Source organism: Antechinus flavipes, chromosome 4, assembly GCF_016432865.1.
Source record: "Antechinus flavipes isolate AdamAnt ecotype Samford, QLD, Australia chromosome 4, AdamAnt_v2, whole genome shotgun sequence".
Lineage (NCBI taxonomy): Eukaryota > Metazoa > Chordata > Mammalia > Dasyuromorphia > Dasyuridae > Antechinus > Antechinus flavipes.
Window position 1 is genome coordinate 261,946,085 of NC_067401.1, and position 21,384 is coordinate 261,967,468.

The 21,384-nt window shown below is 37.9% G+C and overlaps 1 protein-coding gene across 1 annotated transcript in view; it reads right to left on the reverse strand.

Annotated features, from left to right (window-relative positions):
- Positions 1-14,535, reverse strand: part of BACH2 (BTB domain and CNC homolog 2) — a 420,011-nt gene extending 405,476 nt beyond the window's left edge. Inside the window, exon 1 of the mRNA XM_051997402.1 lies at positions 14,056-14,535. The gene's annotated coding sequence lies outside the window, so the exon portion shown is untranslated. The remainder of the gene's footprint in view (positions 1-14,055) is intronic.
- Positions 14,536-21,384: the final 6,849 nt, after the last annotated feature.

The window sequence follows — 21,384 nt, forward strand, 5'->3', positions numbered from 1 at the left end:
GCTCTATTTACTATTGTTTCCTCTCTGACCCTTATTTTCTGTTAATCTTCCCCCTGGAATCCTTTGACAATGACTCAAATGGTGATAGAGACCAGTTAGCATTACTTAAGGGGCCTCCAGGACAAGCTAAACGGAAAAGGAGAGTAGGAGGCAGATGATGTGTGCCCTTTGTTTTCTTTCTGGGTTCAGAGAGGACCTGCTTTTCAGCTACATTTCCTTCAGAATACTTCCCTTAACAATCGGGAGATGCTTGGTGCACAGATTTCTAACCGATGAAAAGATCAGGGCTTGGTTATTTGGTCATAATGAAACTAAAAACAGTAAGATGAAAAACGGTGGTGTGATAATTACCATTTTAAAAAACAACTTTATACTTGGGTGAAATCAAGAGACGTGAAGAATTAAAAAAAAAAAAGACAAACTAATATTTTCCAACCTTTCACTAACAGCAGGGGCTAAAACCACATTTTAAAGGTCTTGAACTGGGTTATTATTAGAAGTCACAATTCTATTGATACTGATGAGTCATTTCTATTGGCGGAAACCAAGAACTCCCATCATCTTTGTTACACAGCACGCAGTGTGGTTTTTCTCTTTATTACTGGTCAAAACTGCTATAGAAAAGCTTATCAAAACTACCAAAACAAGATCCAGGGATTCGCCTCTGAGCTAAATACAAGTCTCGGGCTAACTGAGCTCACCTAATTGTTTATCTGAATATAGTTAAGGCTGATATGTAATGTATCTGTAGGGACAAGAGGAAATTTACATGGAAACCTCAAAGAAGCTACATTTCACACTTTCCAATGAAAACAAGCCAACATTTAACTCAGAAAACATAACAGTGAAAGCAATACTAAAAACAAATAGTAGCTATGGACCGATAATGGGGTCAGTTTATTTTACCCCCAGTAAAATACCACGGATATAATCTAACCCTATCATTACTCAAAGACTTTTACAACACAAAATCACCTCTACTGGCAGATGAATGAACCACCTCTGTGTATTCCTAATGGGAGAGTCCTGCCTTCAGGGATGGAAGATTTGGGTCAGGTGTCACACTAGGAAAACATAAGCTAATGAATAGCTTTGGGAAGTTCCTTCTGGCGTTAATGTGTAAGAGACAGTCATTCTATAAGGAAAAGGCAAGAAAACCTTCTGTATCCATTCTAACTATCCCTCTTCTCTCCCTGTCTTCCCCATCCCCCTAACAGACACAGACACGGAACACACACACACACACACACACACACACACACACACACACACACACACACACACCCTTTCCTCTTCTTCCAGGATTCCAAGAAAAATAAGATGAGGCAAGAATCAGTTTTCTTAATTTTTCACAAATGGCCTGAAACAGGCAAAAGTCTGATGTTCTACTATTCAACCAAAAGATTGTGTTTTGGCTGTTGGAAGAGGAAGAGAAGCCGGCCGACCAGTGACCACAGAACTGAAAATAACCCCTAAGCAACTCCATGGCACTCAGAGTTCTTGAAGTCTTGGTCTTCCCTTGTGGGCAGTTTACAGTGAGGCCAGCTGAGAGCTGCAGCAGACTAGTGAGTCAGCAAGAGCTACTTGTAGGAAATAGCTGACGTGCTAAATTACCCTTGCATACATATTGTGCACACACCTCCCCACTAAATAAAAACAGGGCACATGCAAATTAATGAAGAGAAACACCTCAACAGTTACAGTTCCTGTTTTCCCAGTTTAGAGCTAAATAAATCTGTACCACTGCTAAATAAATGATAATAAAACAACAACTCACTCTCCATGCTATTGCGGAGATGAGCAGCTGTACTCAAGTCTCAAGGGTCACTCCGTTTTAGTTGCTTTTATTCAATTAGTTTTAAATATGTTTCCCTCCCTTCTGAAAAAGCAAAATAGTTGCCATATAGACCACAAGAACCGGTAACAGACAAGCACAGTTCCTGTTTTTCACAGGGGGGACTATTCTCAGACCCACAATACTGAAACACTGAAAACAAGTGGAAAGTTTGTATTTATCATTGCTTGGGAGTTATACCTGAAAGAAGGCATCTTCACTACGATATAATGGGCAGTGCGAGGCCCCAAAATCTCTTGTGTAAATTGGCTATATGAAATGTCAAACTTTTTTTTTTCCCTTAAGAAATAATGCTATAAATGTCGGTAAAGATTCTAGCCTATCCCCCCACATGCCATAATAGGACTAGAATACTATACACCTGCAGTTAAAATTAGCAGAAAATGTTTCAGTACTAGTAATTAAGCAAAATGGGGGTAAAACTGAATAAGAAATAGCTTTTTATTTCTATTGAATGATGATGCCTGAGGAAAGGCAGATTTAATTAGAAGAGATGAAGAAGATACACAGAAACATCTGTGAAGATTCTGAAGGTGACGTCTAGACTGTTTCCAGGCTCTTAGGATGGATGGTATTGGTTATGTCTAATTTCACTTCAAAATATATAACTTACCCTTTCCTTAACGTATGTATATATATTGCTATCATCTACTTACTTTCATCCGTTATTATTAAGGTCATCTTATAAACATAAGGAGAAAGATAAAAGTTTCCCTAACTTAACTAAGCAAAGGTTAGATGCTTGTGTGAAGAGAATTCCTGAAGTAGAATTGTTCAAGTTCTGGCCAGTGGAAAATAGATAAAGCAATCAAGACATAATATACCATATTTCTGAGAGAAAAATAAAAAAGGAAGAGGGAAGGGGAAATTCCCCACACTAGCCAGCAGATGGTACAATGGGTCCAGGACAGCTTGGTTTTTGTTTTGTTGGGGGTGGGTAGGTGGGGAAAGGGAATTAGGAATATGCAGCAACCATTCAGGTTTATGATTCAGGATATTTATTACTACATTCAGGATATTTATAAGTGGACAAAGTGTTTCAATCTAAATAATCTCATTACCTACAAGAAGATGGTTCCTTAATGTCCATAAGCTGCCTCTTGTTTATAAAATAAATAATACTGCCTCTTATAACAGCTTTGAAAAAAAGTGCTAAGGAGTGATTCGTAAAGAACTTAAAGAAAAAAATCTGAAAAACAATGGCACTGATATTTTTTCAATTAAAATTAAATATTCAAGAATAATAGAGAATTTCAGGGTCACTACCACTGACAAGTGACAAGAATTCCTAATTATATACCTGGTGACTTCCGCCTGAGGCTTTAGTTTAAATGTCAAATAAAAGAGTGACTAGCTAAAATGTGCATGCTTCCAAGTCCAGATTTGAAAGAATATAGGGAAGGTTGGTGCTCCCTGTCAAGTTTATTATAATATGAAAGAAATGCCATTTTCCCTTTATATACCAAAACAGTTATTATCTTCTAATCTGTAAAGTTAGATTACTCTGACCAGGAATAGAATTTGAGCAGGCAACTGCTTACCACAAGAGCCCTCTCTACTTCCCAAAATGCCCTTCACCACCAATCAGTTGATGTTTAAAAATTGACCAGTCAAGTATTCAACTCATTGGAATAATTCAGCTGTCAGCTATTAAAATGCAAACACCCTGATGAGAAATAATGTACTAAATAAAAATCTTTTTACACCTAGGTGAACATGAGTTCTCATCAGATTCCTGAAAAAAAGGGTTTTTAAGAGGATGATCTAATCCAAACCTCTCATTGTACAGATATTGAAAATAAGGCCCAGACAGGTTATGTGATGGGCACAAGATTACATATGGAACAAGAAGCAAACTAGGACTCAAACCCACCTCTTCTGCCTCCAAATTTGATGCCCTTTCATCTATATCAAATGTTTCTTCTTTTGAGAGCTTGTTTTGAACAAGAGGGGAAGCAAGAGAGAAAAGTATTTGATGAAACCAGATAAAGAGTAATGGATTGTGAAGGGAGGTCAATAAAAAAAAGAGGTGAAAGATATAGGGAAAAAAAAGATTAGAAATGTAAAAAACAACAACAAACAACACTCCCCTTCCAATTTCTTGAATCATAATTTTACCTAGGGACAGCTAAGACTTTGGCCTCTTCAAATCAGATGATTGGAAAATAGAGAATAATTTCCCAATACCTACATTTTTCTTTCCTGAATAAGCAATAGGATGTGGCATATTTAATTTCATGTTTGACAGTCTGACTCTTCAGTGTTCACTGATTTGCATGATATGGAATCTTGAACCTATATAGACATTCTTCAAATCAATGCAAGTAATTCTCTTAGTAAATCAGCAGCTTTAATTTAAGCTCATCATTGTTTGCATAGAAATCTGTATGCACTCATCTACTTGATTTTTTAAAAATCACATAAAGCCCCCAACAGTGATGCACTAAGTATCACTATTCAGCTGACTACAAAGATTCCAATTCAACTAAATAGCAAAAATGAGCCTACTACTTTCAGACATTTTATAGTTCCTCAGTTAGAACTTCAAATGTGAACTTAATATTTAGACAGCTGCCAGGGAATATCTTTTAGTTGAAAATGAAGAAATGGTAACCAGAATGGACAGAACATTGAGAAAGCATTCTGAACAGTAACCCTGAAAACCTCAGGTAACCAGAGGGTCATTGCCCACTGAACTACCCCAGTCTAGTTCTTTAAAAATCCATTCAAACCTTTAGTAAAGAGTTGCAACACATTAATCTGTAAAGATAATATTTTCCTGAAATGGACTATAACAAGAATAAAGGTCACCTACTTTTATCTGTTACTGGAAGCCAATATTTATAATAGTGTGCTTTAAAATGATTATGTCTAAATCAAGTTTTCATCCTCAGAATATTAATATGCCAGTTGGGTGAATTGTTGACTTCACTTTCTTCCATCTAAAACACTAAAATGATATATTTCTCTACCATCCTGTAATTCTTATTCTTTATCCTCTAAATCAAGGCTTCTTAAATTTTTCCACTCGCAACCTTTTTCCTCAGGAGAAATTATTACATGATTCCAGATATATAGGTATATAAAATTGTTAATCAAATAAAACATTTTCTTATAACAAATCATAATTTTGCAGCCCTCACATTCAGTTACAAGTCTCCATATATGATCAACAAACCACAGTTTAAGAAGCTGGGCCCTAAATGAAAAACAAAATGCAAAAAACAGTTCATAAAGAAATTATTTTGAAATTTCATCCTTTGCATAAAAGGTGATCAAATTACAACCATTTTTCAGAATTTTAAAAATATACTATATTCAAAAAATAATCTTTTAAAATAGAGATAAATAATAGGAGTAGTATATTAATAGAATATACAATTAGTCTTTGGTAATATATGCTGTGGCCTATTTATGTCTACCCTGCATCTATCTTGCCCACCTGCAATTGTGATTCTTCAAAGACTATAATACTTCACAAGAAGGAATATATAAAGAAGATACTTTTAAAGACAAAGATGTCTGGAAAAGAAGGTATCTAGAGCAAGGGATATCAGAAAAGTCTAAAAGCAACACTGGTATCTTTTTTACCGTTAAGACACTGAGAGGAAGGTCCCAAAATATTGGATAGAAACCCAGTGTTAAATAAGATTTATAGGAGTAAAGGGATAAGAATAAAAAATATAAATAGAATAAAAAGGTGTGCATCTGGTGCAAAAACTCACATTGATGAGATCACAGATTCATTGACGTTAGAAGTTAATAATTTCCTACAAGTTCTTCATTCAAGTGTCTTGGATAATGAGGCATGCAATGGCTCTCAAACACTCTGTTCCAAGGACAGTTACACTGCTTTGGATTGAAACTGTCATTACAGAACCAAGCTTGGAAAAGAGATTTTTAAAAATCACTTGATTTTTGCCATTTAATTTCTGATCATGTAAAAATGATCAAAATATTTTAAATTATCACAATAGGAGTAGACACCTACACATCAAAAAGATGATCTATAACCACTGCAACCCAATATCTTAAAGAGATCACACACAAAAAAGGGAAAAGGACTCATATGTTCAAAAATATAGAGGTAGTGCCAAAGAATTGGAAATTGAGGGGCTACTCATCAAATGGGGAATGACTGAACAAGTTGTAATATATGATTGTGATGAAATACTACTGAGCTATAAAAAATGATAAACAGGATAGTTTCAGAAAAAACCTGAGAAGGTTTATATGAACTGATGCAAAATAAAGTGAGCAGAACTAGGAGAACATTATATAGTAACAACAGTATTGTAAAAATGATCAGCTGTGAAAGTTAGCTACTCTAATTCCAATACTCTAATTTATCAGCCATGATAAAAAATGCTATCTACCTTCAGGGAAATAACTAATGAACTCTGAGTGCTGCTTGAAACATACTTTTTTTTTTTAATTTTCTTTTTCTTGGGATTTTTGTGTGTTTTCTTTTGCTATATGGCTAATTTGGAAATGTTTTACATGATTTCATATAGACAATATTATATCTGTGTCTTCTCAAAGGATGAGGGAGAGGGAAGAGTGAGAGAGAATTTGAAAATCGAAATCTAAAAAGAATAAAAAATTGTTACATGCAATTGGGAATGAAATAAATTAAAATATAATACATATTTTTAAAAGAATATGATTTGTTCTCTTCCATCCCCAGGATGGTAACTGATTATTTTCAAAATTTTTAATTTAAAAAAATTACAACTTTACTTCCAATTGTCAAAGAGATACAATTAAATTTTAGCAATGAAATTCTGGGCCCTCTTTCAGGCACATTATGATAAGACAAAGTGGACAAAGCAACACCAGGGCCACAGAGAGTGAAAAGATTCCTGAGATGGGAGATGATTAATAGAGCTAGAAGAACTAAGTCTCCAAAGTTAGAGCTAGAAGGGAATTTAAAGACCATTTAATCCAACATTTTAATTTCACAGATGAAGAAATAGGAATCAAGGGAGATTAAGCAATCTGCTTGAAGTCACACAGATAATAACCAACAAAGACAGGATTCAAACTCTGATCCCCCCAACTGCAGATGGAACACTTTTTCACATTATGTTGCCACAAAGAAAAAGGGAGAGGCACTTGTTTCAGAGTGGCAAGTTTGATAAAGTGACACGCTGTCTCAACAGAGACATATTTCTGCAGCCCTAACCCATTTGGTGAGGATATATATACATGATGACAAGTCTGAAAAGGTAGTGAATGTTTTTGGACACACGGGAGTAAAAGTGAACATTCTGTAAGTAAATTCTACATATAGGGAAGGGCCTTCAGTGATGTCCTACTCTGATGTCTAACCATGGTGACGACATGACTGGGAGTCCTCTAAGCTATTCCCATAGAACACAAACTCAGGCAGCTCCTATTCCAAGCTCCAAATTTGGACTCACTGATTGTATGGAGGTCTGACTTCAGAGTTCCAGCCTAGTTAAATTAAGATAAGTTCATTACTAGCAGACTTAGCCACTTATAATGATGATTATGACTTTTTTGATCACAACAACTCATGAAGCTCTCTGATAATGTGCGAAAGAATACGTGGTGATCCACCCTGTTGAAAGGAGCACCCACATTGATAAAATTGCCAAACTTTTAAAGAGATATCTTGAAAACAAGAGGAATGTGGGCTAATAGGTGGAACAAAGGAGTAGTTATGATGATAGCCAATTTTCCAATTCCACTACTGACTCATTTGGTAACCTTGGGCAAACTATATTAATTCTGGTTTCCTCACATGTAAAATGGAGAAAGAATAAAGATAGTCCAGCTATGCTTTACTTTATGAGGATATGATGAGGACTTATATGTAAAAGTTAAGATGGTCTGTGGGAGATAGGAAAGAAAAACTGAGAAAAGCTTCTATAGCAGCAACTAGGGAAAAAAGGTCAGGGAGAAGAATTTGAAAAGGACCATAAAGAAGGAATTCAGTAATATGTCACAGACTGGAATCAGCAACTGTCAAGGGACTAGAAATGTTTTCTTCTGCTGACAGTCAGAGTTTGTCATGTGGCAGTCAAAGGCTTAGAACAAGAAGAAAGGAGAGAAAAAGGAGATATGACAGGACTCAAAAGTAAAGGAATAAATAACTTTTTTAAAAGGAAAGTAAGAAGGAAATGAAAAAAGAGGGACGTGACTGGCAAATATATTTCTTTTCTTTATTCCCCCTTCCCCCCAAAGATTATAGTAAGTGTTGTTTCTCTTAAGATTTCTAAGAGAACAGGGCGGTCAGCAGAGGAAGAAAATAATCTGTTAGAGAGATATAGAAAGGAAAAGGACTGATCACAGACCCAAAGGCCAATTTATTATGAGTATAAGATACAAAGGAGACATTACCAAGGGATTACATACTGCCTGAACCTTGATTGCAAAGTCATTTGGGAAAGCTGAGAGATATTTTGGCACTGATTCCAATGGCATGGATGAGAAATGACAAGAGCTTTCAGAGTGAAGTGATTTATTGTTTTGGAAGAAAACCTAAGGAGAAAAAAGAGTGAATTGCTGCCTATGTCTTTCAGCAATACCATTAAGTTGGAAAAGAACATAGAGCAATTTACATAGTATTTAGAAATAATATGGTCATTAGAGAGAATACTGTTGTATAGATACAACATGATATAGCATGATTATAAGCCAAGTTTTTACTAAAATCTAGTACCAAATAATAAGTCTAAGTTTCTGGCTAGCCTTGACTTTCTTTTGAATTTTAGAAGTTAAAATAACTATAGCTGACTTGGCAACAAAACACTACTTAAGATTCTTTTTGTAAACTAGGTTTAACAAGTGAAGGGACTTTAGAATGTACCTATTGCAATCCCATAATTCAAGAGATGAGGAAACACCTTCATTTTTCAAAATTAGAAATTTGGGGGTACAGAGTTCCTGATTTGTCAGGGCCAGAATTCAGATACAGGCTCTTTTAATTTGAAGGCCAGTGCTTTTTCAGTTATACCATACTGACTCACTTCCATCACCCAAAATTCATATTTTGTAATACAATTGCACTCTAGACAAAGACATGTAAGGTAAGAACTGATTCGATCTTCTGAATCAGTTTTGGCTAGCAGTATTAAAATGCTAAATTCAGTTTGGAGATAGTTTGACATTATACAAATTAGCTGTATAAAATGCTTGTTAATTGAACAAATTAATTTTAAAAATTAAGGCAAATTAGCTAGATAACTACTTAAATTGCCCAAAATTTCAAGCATGCTTCCTTGCAATCCAGTTCTCAACTGCCACTAACTTACTGATTCTATATAATTCTATTATGTTCGGCTTTGTCTTTATCACAGTAATTCACTGTTAAGTGATTAATAAGTGTTTGTTAAATTGAATTTAGCATGCTGAACTATCACCCTAAATTTATGTCTGACTTATTCCTCAGGCTTCAGTGTGACTACTCTGACCTCAAATTGCTCTGAGCTAAGCCTAGTTTCTTTTTTATACAAATTCAACAAATATTTATTAAGCAAGCTACCAAGTATAAGGCACTGTGTTAGATCCTAGGGCTTCAAAGACAAAAAGACAGGCTCTACTTTCAAGCAGCTTACATTTTCTGAGGGGTAAGAATGATGGCAAGAACATAATATGAATAGAGAAAGTCAACATAAACAAGATTCTTGAGGAGGATGAGAGCTCAAATAATTAAGGGGTTTAGGGAAGGTTTCACAGAGGCCATAATATCCAGTCTAAGAAGAACTGGAGGGGTCAAATTCTTTGCACAGAAAATTCAATTTTCAATTTGTGGAAGGAATCACTTGGGAAAAAATATTATCACAAGCCAGTTCTCAAATCAGGAAGGGTTCTTATCTAGCACTCTTAGTAACTCTTCTACCTTCATCCATGTATTGTCTCATGCACTTACATTTATTGTACATGGAACCTACTTCCTAAGGTTATTATAAAGATCAAATGAAATGATATATTTGTAAAGCATTTAACAAACCAAGATAAATGCTGGCTACTATTATTATTACCACTTTATTAAACCTTAAACTCTCTAAGGTCATTCATCTTAATAATGTTTTCAGTACCTAATACATTATTACACTTCATGTAGCAGATTCTTAATAAAGGCTTTCTGAATAAATAAGTACATAAAGCCTTCAGATATCCCAAAGTCACATAATCATAATAACTAGCATTCATATAGTATTTTAAAGATCTTCAAAGCATTTTACAAGTATAACCTAATTTTATTCTCAAAAAAAACCTGGGAAGTGCTATTATTTATTTCTGTATTTTACAGATGAATCTGAGCCCCAGAAAAGTATTTGTCCAGGATCACATAGTTAGGAAATATCTAAGGCTGTCTTTGAACTCAGATCTTCCAGAGTTCAGGATGACTGCTCTCTCCACTATGCCACATATCTATGTTATATTTAATCCATAACAAGCAAAGGAGAGATGGAATCATACTATTAAAATAGAATGTTTTTCTTCTCAAATTTCATCTGTGTCCCTGGTACAATTTATTAATATTTATTCCCATTAATCCACAAAGTATATGCAAAAGTCTAGAGGGATGCCAGTATAAGTCAGGCAACTTTGTCTATCTCCCTTTCAATTCTATTGATCTCATAGAAGTAAAAGTATGCCTGATAAAAATTGAAGCCAGAGCCGGATATATGGTGCATTTCCTAAAATAAGAACTTTATTACATGCTGGGTTACCTGCCCAGTTGAGTCTGAGTCCATACCAGTGAAATTCAGCTAGAATGAAATAATTGCCAACAATGAAAATTGATCTAAAACCTTTTGTTGGCTTCATAGGAGGCTCTCTGATGTGATCATCACAAATGCAAATGAATAACTCACTCCCTTTAGCTCTATAGAGAGTTGTTAAAGAGGTCCAGAAGTGAAGTACTGGCCCAGCATAGATGTGAACATGAACCTGACCATCTGGCTCTATGTAACTCACTTTGATTACAAAATGAATTGCAACAAATTGAAGAGGACATGGTTGGAGTGAATTATCTATCAGTAATCTGAACCTCTTCTTAAGCAGTTATTATCAGGTGGATATGTTTTCTACCATTTTTGAACAGACATTTTTCTGAAGAACTGTACTGGCTCATTAACATCCATATCTGAATAACAATACTTTTTTTGCACTTATATGCTGCCTTTCATCTGGAGATTTCAAAGCAGTTTGCAAATAATTAAGCCCCACACAAAGGGCTCAAGAGGTGAAGCAAGGCTAAGAAAATTGCCATATTGAGTTCAAGAAAAAGATGATAAATGATTTCTGACCAGTAACTAGCACTATTAGAAACAGACCTTTCCCCCTACCTATCTGTATCTCTTCTTCCCCCTCCCCCTTCTTTTATTTATTTATTTATTTATTTTTTTGAGGGGAGAGGTATCTTACAACCATTGTAAAACTATCAGAAAATTGTGCCAATTAAGTTTGGTTAGATTCAAGATATGTATGAAGAATGTTCTGTACATATAATATCAATGCATACAATAAATGACATTTTCATCTTTGAACAAGGAAAACAGTCAAAATTTCAGAAAGAAACACTCATTGCTAAGGAACCAAATAACAAATATGAAACATTCTAATACCTAACATGAAAAGTCTGTTTGAATAAAACCTTCAACTTATTTTTTTCTCTCAGTATTGAAAGCAATTATTCTATGGTGTTGCAGTTAACACTTGAATTCCATATCTATGAGACCATTTAAAAAATACTATCTAAATTCTGAAAGCACTAAGAGAAACAAAGTAAACAATCCACTTTAAAAAAATCAGAATGCTTTATGCAAGGATGTTCCAAGTGAAAAGCACTTTTGCCACTAAAAGTTTTATGGTGAAATTATAAACTATTGAAAAACTGAATTTTTAATGAAAATGCTGACATACCTTTAACTATAACAGCCTGAATAACAACACTGTAATTTAGCAATCTTTCTTATATACTAAAGACTGATTCTAATAAGATGTCATTTTTTGACTCACATTTTCACCTGAAAGAATGAAAAATGCAGTTTACTCCAGAACTGCCAGGATTTCTGTAATCAGGGTAGGGTGATCTCATAATAACCAAAGCGTTTTTTAAGAAAGACACCCTCTGGATTACAAAAATAGCCTGTTCCACAAAAGGAAAGAAGCATGATTTCACACTTTGTTTCTTTCATGACAGCCCGAGCCTCTGCAGCAAACTGCCTTTCCTACATGTTACATTTTAATGATCTGAGAAAATCGTTATCAGAGTTAACATCTCTAATTTTACTCTAAACAGACAAAAGCAAAATATCTCATTAAGCATCATCTTCACCAGGGTTCCCACTAGGCAGGAAAGGATTTTTATTTGAAGTAATTACCCTTTTTAGTTAAATACACTCAACAGATGAAATTTACACAGAGCGTGAGAAATTCATCACCAAAGGTGATGTCTAAGAAATGCAATTTCTAACCACGGAGCACTGTTCCGATCTGAGGTTTTCCGTGATGGACCATTTAATAGATGGTTCTACTTCTGGCACACCACCAGTCTGGAAAGAGCTGGCTGGCAGGCTGGGTTTTTGAATATCCAGCAAAGAAATTAAAAGTCATCCAAGTGTCTCAATCCACGTCAACTTCACCTAAGTTGTAAAAATCATCTAAAAGACGACTAAGTGCAAGACACCAAACCTCACCTACAACAGGGGAATATAAACATATCATTACCCAACATGAGTGCACATCCTCAATAGTACACTTCGTTGGGAGTCAGCACTTCTTTGGCAAGATAAGGTTCGAATTCAGAGTGAGACTGGGTCACCAAGATGCTCATTTGGTTTCCCTCTCCTAAGATTTTGGCTGGATGGGTGATTTATGAATTGCAAAAACAACATCTTTCAAACTCCAGCTTCCACTGACGACGCTGGCCAGTATCACAGATTGGGGGGAGGGGGGCGGGGGGAAAAGGGAGGGAGAAGAGGGAGGATAAGGCACACTGAGGGATTCAGAACACTTTTGATTGACAATTCCCTGGCCTGCGGATGGGAGGCGTAAATCTTTAATAAAAATTCTTCTGCAGCAGAGGGAAGCTTAGGATTTCGGGGCGGGAAGCACGGCGGAGCTGGGCGAGAGAGTAATGACACTTTTATATGCAGGATGTTTAAAAGGAAATCCCTCTCGAAAGAGCTCACTCCAGTCGAGATGCCAAATGAACACTCACAAACAGCATTTTCACTGAGACTAATTTGGGTACTCTTCCCCATCCCCCATTCCTGCCACCATCACCCCCAAAGGCCAGAATTTGCTGCGGGTGACTCCAATCCTTCCTCCCTCCCCAACACCGAACTTGTGCATTCTCCCCACGCCTGCGGCGGCTGGAGTCCAAGCTGACCGGCGGCGGCAGCAGATAGATGACAGCTGACGCGAAAACTGCTCGGAGGGGGCTGAGTCTTGGCCAACGGACTTCGAGCCATGGGTTTAAGCGCGACGAAGGGAAAAGGGAAGGTGGTGGCTGGGGAAGGGAGGAAAAAGACCGGGTAAAGGGATGGAGAATAGGTGGTGTGGCGGTCTTGGCCACTCTATCCCACCGCTTCAAGCTCGGGTTAAAAGGCCTGCAGATCTGACAGCTGCTTTGCTCTGCTGGCACAAAACAAAAACCTCTCTCTCCAACACCTCCCTAAACCCTCCCGCACGCCTGACTTATTACCCTCCGCTCCTCCTCCCCTGCTGTTCCAAAACACCCATCGACACATGCTGAATATAATACAGATTTTCCCCGACTACAAACAAGACGATTACACACACACACACATACACACACACACACAGCCAGTGTCCGTGGGGGAAGACCTCCCATTTCCTTCCCCATTCCCAGAAAATGTCATAAAAGCCCAAGAGGAGGGTGCTTTGCAAAGAATCGCTCGCTGCACACTCAGCGAGCCGGACGGACCCCAAGAGATCTTTCCTTTCCCACTCCGATTACGCCTGCCTCTCTTCGCCTCGCCCTCCCCTTTCTTTCTCCCCAGAACCACACAATCCTCTTCAGCTCCAGTCCCCTCTCCATTCAGCCCTTTCTCCGTCCCCCTCCCTCTTCCCCAATGTCTCTTTTCCCACTTTGGAAAGGGTTCGTCCCCTCCCTTAAGGTCAGCCACGCCGAAAACTTCCCCCGTCACCAAAGCGCCCGGGAAAAGGCAAGCTTGCAAAGAAAAAAGAGGACTCACCTTTTCCAGGAACTTTGCGTCTTTCCCTCCTCTCTCTCTTGCTGTCCTCAGGCTTGCGAGCACCCCCCGCCCACCCCCCGGCCCCGGCTTCGGCCGGCCAGCCGGTGTGTGGCTTTCGGTTCGGGGGTTACCGAGTGAAACCCGGCCAGACAGGCATCACATGGCAGCTCGTTCCCAACCCCCCCAAGTCCGTAGGGAAAGGGAGGGGGGTAGAGGGGAAATGTAACAAGGGAAGGGGCGAGGGAGAGACGAGAGAGCGGGTGGAGGAGGTAGGCGGCTGCAGGGGGCCGGGGAGTGAGGGTGTTTGGCTGGCGGGGAAGAATCGGTGACACACACGAATCGAGCTCCGCCGTGGGCTTATACTGTTAAATGCTGCTGTTTGCAGGAGGCAGTGGCGGTTGTAAGCTTGGTCGTCCGACGGCGGCGGCGGCTGCTGCTGCTGCTGCGGCGGCGGCGGCGGTGGTTCTCGCAGCCCCGGCGTGCGCGGCGGCGGCGGCGGCTGCTGCTGCTGCTGCTGCTGCTGCTGCTGCTGCTGCTGCTGTTGCTGCTGCTCCGGCGGCGGCGGCGGCGGCGGCTCAGGCGGCGGCTCCTCGGTTCTGTTTGTTACTCGCTCTCCCTGGCTCGCGCTCTCTCTACGGAACGCCCACACTCTCAATCGCTACATTGTTGACATTCGGGGGCTGACGTCACCCCACTCCCCATTCACAATAACTTTACGGGATTCGGGTAGCGCAGCCTCTCCAGCCGCTGGGGTACCGTACGCTCAGAAACTAGCGTAAGCCGCTCCGCGAATAGCGCTCCGGGTTCGGGCGAGGGAGGGGGAGGGGGGAAATGGGAGAAAGGAGGAGGGGGGGAGCCTTAGCGAAAGGGAAGAGGAGGGGGGAGGGCCCCGGGCGCGCGCACTCCTCTGGCTCGCTCAAGGTGGCGCGCGCTTCACGGCGCCGCCTGCTGCCGCGGCCGCTCGCAGCCGCTTTCCTACCCCGCGTGCAGCGGCCGCCCTATTGCTCCCGCCAGCTTGCGCTTTGTCCTACTCGCGCGGGGTTTCACTAGAGCTTTGGAGAGCTCTGCACTAGCCGGGTCCGTGCGCTGCCAGATCGGTCCCGAGTTCATGAAGCTACCAGTCCAGTGTCATACTGGAGCTCCGAAATCTCTTTGGCCAGCGGAATTCGGGTGTGTGTGGGAGGTGTGAATGTCAGTGTGTCTGGGTTTCTGTAGGTGCATTCCTGCGTGGCTTGTGTATGTGTATAAGGAAAAGAGATCTCAAAGCGTTCCCTGCAGAGCGTGGGGGAAGGAAGGGAGGGGATGACAAGGAACTTGAGCTTGCCAAGAGGTACCTGGATGAGGAAGAAAGATGCTGCACAGTACCAGTGTGTCAGTATATTGCTGATCTGTCCCAGTGCTACCAGGGCAAGCCCATTTATGCCTGGAAAGTCCAGCTGAAGACCTTTTAACGTTTTCAGCCAGTAAAGAGAAATGACTCCAAGCTAAGGCTCAGGTTGTCCCAAATACAGTTACCTGTGGGTGTGTTTGTTTTTAATTTAGCGTGTCCCCGAGAAGAACTGAGAAACTCTCTACCTAACCTGGGACTCCCCTTCTTCAGGATTTTTTGATGAGACGTGGGCCAGATGAAGAACATAAATTAAACCTTAGCATAAATTAAACATCCTCGGCACCAGCCTCCACGTCATTGCAAGAAGGTGTATCCGGGAGGTTTTTCTATTCCTTTCACGACTGGTGGCTGCCAGGGTGGTGTAATTTGACTTCCAAATGTTTTTGGTGCTCGATTGCCAGAGCAAACCTTGATGGTGGTTTAAGATTTTAAAGGGAGTAATTACGACTCAAAATGAAAATAAATTTGCAATAAAATAAAGTTATGTTAGTACAGGATCTGTGGCTGCAACTTTACCCTGCCAAAGTCAGGAAATTCAGCGTTTCCCTAAACAGCAGTAACTTTGCCCCCTTGTGTACGTGTAGTATTCTGTATTATTACTGGTGGTATTGATTTTTAATGAATATTATAAAACTGACTCACACTGGATACGGAAGGAACATAAATTCTCACAACTAAATAGGTACCAATATATACTGAGGAAACAGTGAAATATTATATGGGGAAAATTTTAAAATATCTACAGAAAGGTTTTATTTAACGTTCTTCAAATAAGGATGTAATTTTAAAATATCTTTTCCAATTGAATAAAGGACTTTGTAGGATATTTCCACTTAAAATGCATAAATGTCCTGAGAAAAGGACTTAATGGACAATAATACTATGGGAAATAATGTACCCTGTTGCCTTACAGATCTAAAAATGAAGATTATCTTGGCCATTACTTTCATTTTACAGATGAGGAAACTGAGGCCAGAGAGAAGTGTATTGGTCAAGTCTACATCATTTTCCAGGGGGCAGAGCCAGGAATCAAATACATGTCCCCAGACTCACAGTCCAGGTCTCTTTCCACACTTCCTCAAAAATGTAGATTTTTTTTTGATATTATAGATAGAGAACAGGATTTAATATCACTAGATTTAATTCTGAGATGGATGGGATTAAAGAGATTGCTTTATATTATGCAAAAGAATGGGAATCTGACTTAATAAAGGTACTGATATCCAATGTAATCTAAGATTTTTTTTTTTTTTTTTTTTTTTTTACCATTTGCAAATTCTTCAGAATTTTCCTTTGATCCCTAATCCTGACCTACCATCTCCCTGGAACCATATTATTCTTGCTTTTAATATGAAAACAGCTACATTTAAAATCTTATTCCTAAAATACTTTTCTTAAAGTAACTCAATAGTACCCATATCTGATTATCTAGACAGGAAGTCCTCCTGAAAGCTAGAATGAATTCAAATAGTGATAAATGGTGCTGGAGTTCTTGATTGCTTGATTGCAGCAATAAGAGGATGTGCTTTCTATTGCATGTAATCTTGGATGACTTGACTTTGAAACTTTTAATCTGGAGTTGGTAGGACTCCTGAATTAACCACTTCAATGAAATTGTTATTGATATCCATACTCACTTTCGGAAGCCCCTATGTGCAGCAGCTCTGTTGAATATATAATATTTATAGCACTTCTCCTTCACACGTGGTTTCCAGAATAGCTATCCCAAGTAAAAAATCTGTGGACCTAAGTTCCCCACAAGCCCCCTACCAATTTATTTGCATTTGCTTTGATCAGCTAGATGACACAGTATAAAGCAAGAATATTTAATGAAATGAAATAACCTAGTATGAAGATTTGCAATAGAAAGTTCCCTCCATAAATCTTATATACATACATACATACATCTCTCTCTCTCTCTCTCTCTCTCTCTCTCTCTCTCTCTCTCTCTCTCTATATATATATATATATATATATAACAGTAATGTGAGTTAGCATGCATAGGATTACAAATAAAAGTTCCATGTGGAAATAGCTGTAGAAGAGCAGCAAGGTGGTATAGTGAATATAGCACTGGACTTAAAGTCAGGAGGATCTGAGTTCCATTCCTGCCTATGAAACTTGCTAGCTGTGTGAACCTATATATATCATTTAACCTCTTTCACCTTCAATTTCCTCATCTGTAAAATAGGAATATTCATAGTATCTACCCTATAGGTGTATAATAAAGATCAAACGAAGAAACATAGACAAAGTTCTTTGCAAACTTTAAAACACTGCATTAGTATTAGATTTGATTATAACTCCAGTGATACAGGATCCCGGATATCTTCTGATGATATCATCACATTGCTATAAGGAGACCCACTTTTTACTTAGCATTTTGCAGACTTTACTGGACTTGCTGGATAGACCTGTTTCTTGCTGGCTACAGGATCTTTGCTTGACCTGTTCCTCATTAGCTTTTCTGGGCTTAGCTGGTCTTGTTTTTACTGGTATGTTCATTTCTTCAAGGTCAGCTTAGCTATCTCTTTTATCTAGTCACTAAAAGCTCTTCCTAGAAAAGACAGACTGGAGAATTCCTTAGTCATGACCACCATAGACAGCAAACAAAATCCAAGTAGAATATCCCCAAGCTTAGATTAGGTGGGGACTTTAAAAAACCTGGGCAGTAGTAGAAAGACAGTGTCCCAAGGTTTACCTAGTTCTAAAAAAGGTAAAACAGGAAGAATCAGTAGTTATAGGAGATGGAAACAGGTAAAATTTCATCAAAGGTAAGATTGAGCAGCAGTAGATCAAGAAGAGCCATTGGTGTCCCCTTTTTCCCTCCCCAGTATCTTTCAGCCAGGATTCAGGTAAAAAAAAGCTATTGTTTATACCCATCACTTCAAAGATATAAGGAAATTCCAAAAATAGTTTCCAAAAATCTTTACAAATTCAATAAAAGATATGTAACATTCTGCATTCTTATTTTAACATGAATGTGTACTACTTGTTGTTTTTTTCACCCAACATAAAGAGACTAGGTATAAACTAGTTTTAAAATAATTAAATTAGGACCTCAATATTAGAGTTTTCTTACCTGGAGCTCTGAGTTATTGTGATTGTACTACTAACTTTTGATTTGCTCTAAACTCCATAAGACAGTAGAGATCAGTTAGACCTGAAGGCTGAATACGCTAAAACAAACAAACAAACAAACAAACAAAAACGATTTAATTGTTTTTAACAGTATGGGGCTAATTAAATCTCAGGAAGAAAGGTGAAAAGGAGTAGAAAATGGTAAAAAATGAAAAAAAAAAAATAACCAAGATTGCTACATTCTAAGTTTTGCCTTACCTTCCTCCTTCCTGGAAGGAGAAAATGAAGACCTGTGAAGGAGTCATCTTTGTCCCTATCTAGCAGGAAGAAGGGAAGAGAAAAGACTAGTCAACCAATACTATACTTCATTAGGGACACTATCAGTAACCCTATTCCTCAGTTTACCGTTCACAGCATGGAATAGTAAATATGATGTGTGGCTTAGATTCAAAATGATGAGTGCAAATTCCACTTTAGATATTTGCTAGCTGTCCGATTCTGGGCAAGTCACTTAAGTTTTCTCAGCCTCTATATTTTAATAAATAAATTAAAGAAGTTAGATTCAAGGGCCTTTACTTTAAATCTATGATCCCATATCTCCCTGAATTCCTATGACTGAATTGGTGTTCAGAATCTCCTGTTCTTATTCATAACTATATTATTTATATAGAGTTTAAAGAATTTAGACAAATTCCCAAGTTCTCTCTGGCTTAGCTAATATGAATTTAAGGCAGAACAAAAGATAAATTACAGAAGCAAGATCATTCATCTCCATCTAATCCAAATTCTTATCTTTATATACTTATCAATTAATAGCAAAACCTTAATACTTTAGTGTCATATTTTGTTCTGTGGACCCTTAATCGCCCTATAATTATATTTCTCAGGGAAATCTAGCTTTCTTTAAACCATTCATTTCTTTAAAATCTTATCCTAATTTGTCTTTTGGGACTTTGAAATAACTAAAAATGAAAGAATTTTGAAAATAATACTTCATGAGTGAAGCCATTCTCATCATGTTATCTATAGAAATAGAGCCAGGAGCTAGATTTCTAAAAGGAAAAATTAAAACAAATATTATATGCAAATTATCACCAAAGTTCCACACTGATGTTTTTCTATAGTGTGGAGGCTATTGAGTTCATCAAAGGATAACATGGATAGTTCAAGGTCTGTTAAGTCCTAACAAGTTAGGTATGCTTTTGAGTATGGGTATAAAGGTAATGTGCTTGATAAACTCTGAGTGTATATCATCTCATTAATTTTGTAGACTGTTACTCCTCTCCACCTCATTTTGTTCTACTTCCTCCTCTAAAAAGTGAGAGGTTTGGGAAATGACTGGTATCCTGGAATACATGGTTTAGAAAGCCAAGCATTCCCTCTTAGCCCTGAGAACAGTCTGTAACTATAATAAACTTGGAGCCAGAAGATGAATTTGAATCGTGTATAGGGCTTCTTAAAGGGGCATATATAATCTAGAAGGAGGAAGAACCTCAAGAGCTAATCAGTAGAAGAAATAAGATCAACTTTCTCAATCTTATCCAGAACTTAATGAGATGAGCCAGAAAGAAATGGCAGTCTAGGGACAAGAAGGCAAAAGGAGAAACTGAAAGGAGAGACTGAAATGAGAAAACGAAAGCAGGGTTGAGCTATAACAAAGAAGGGAGAGTTAAAGAGGATCACTGGGTCTCTATAAGTATATCGGTGAAGAAAAGTCAAGTGAAATGACTGGTTTCATTAATTCCTTCAAGGAATGATAAAAGTTCCAAAAGCAGATCTTTCTCCAACTTTTCCACTCTAATACAGTAAGTAATGCTTACATTATTAATTAATTAATTAATTGATAAAGTAAGTAATAAAGGTAGCTGCGTGAGGCAGTAGACAAGTCCTGAATTTGGAGTCAGGAAGACCTAGATTAAAATTTAACCCTAGATAATAGCTGTGTGATCCTAGGCAAGTTGAGTAATCCCTTGAGTCAGCCTCAATTTCCTTATTTGTAAAATGAAGATGATAACAGTATTGATCTCCCTAGGTTGTTCTGAAGATCAAATGAGATACTATTTATAAAAAACCAACGAAATGACTAATATGAAGGCACTTAGTAAATCCTTTTAAATTTAATTCCTTTACCAAAATAGTTTTTATGTACTGATTTTTGTTTCAAACATAAAGCAGTTAAGGATTAGTAAGAAATAAACAAAAATTTGAATTAGTATAGAGGGCCAAAGTCCTGCTTTAATGTTTGGAATTTTTCTAGCTAGAGATTCTGAGTTATTGGGGTTGTATTTCCTAACTTTTCATTTGATATAAATTCAATGAAAGAGGCAAAGAGAGAGCTAGGTAGATGTAAGAATCCATTTTATTTTCTGTAGGTTAAAAAAAATGAACTTATTGTTATAGCTGATTAAATATCCCCAAACAAAGAAATTAGGTTAACTAACTAATTATTAAATTGTTTTAAGTCCTATCTGACTTTGTGACCCCTTTGGGGATTTTCTTGGTAGGGATACTGGATGGTTCATCATTTCTTTCTACAGTTCATTTTATGAGATGAAGAAAATGGGGCAAACAGGGTTGCCTGACTTTCCCAGAGTCACACAACTAGTAAGTGTCTGAGACCAGATTTGAAGAAGATGAGTCTTTTTTTATTCTAAGCCTTACACTTTATCCACTTCCATATCTAGCTTTCCCTAGCCAATTATATCCTCTCTCTATAGTAATAACTACAGCCACTTGTTGCTTATTGAAAATTTAAATAAATTTTTGTTGGATCTGGATTAATCAGACAATTCTAAATAGCATTTTCAAAAGAAATCCATGTTAGGACTTTGGGATTTTTTTTTTTTTTTAACTCTAAG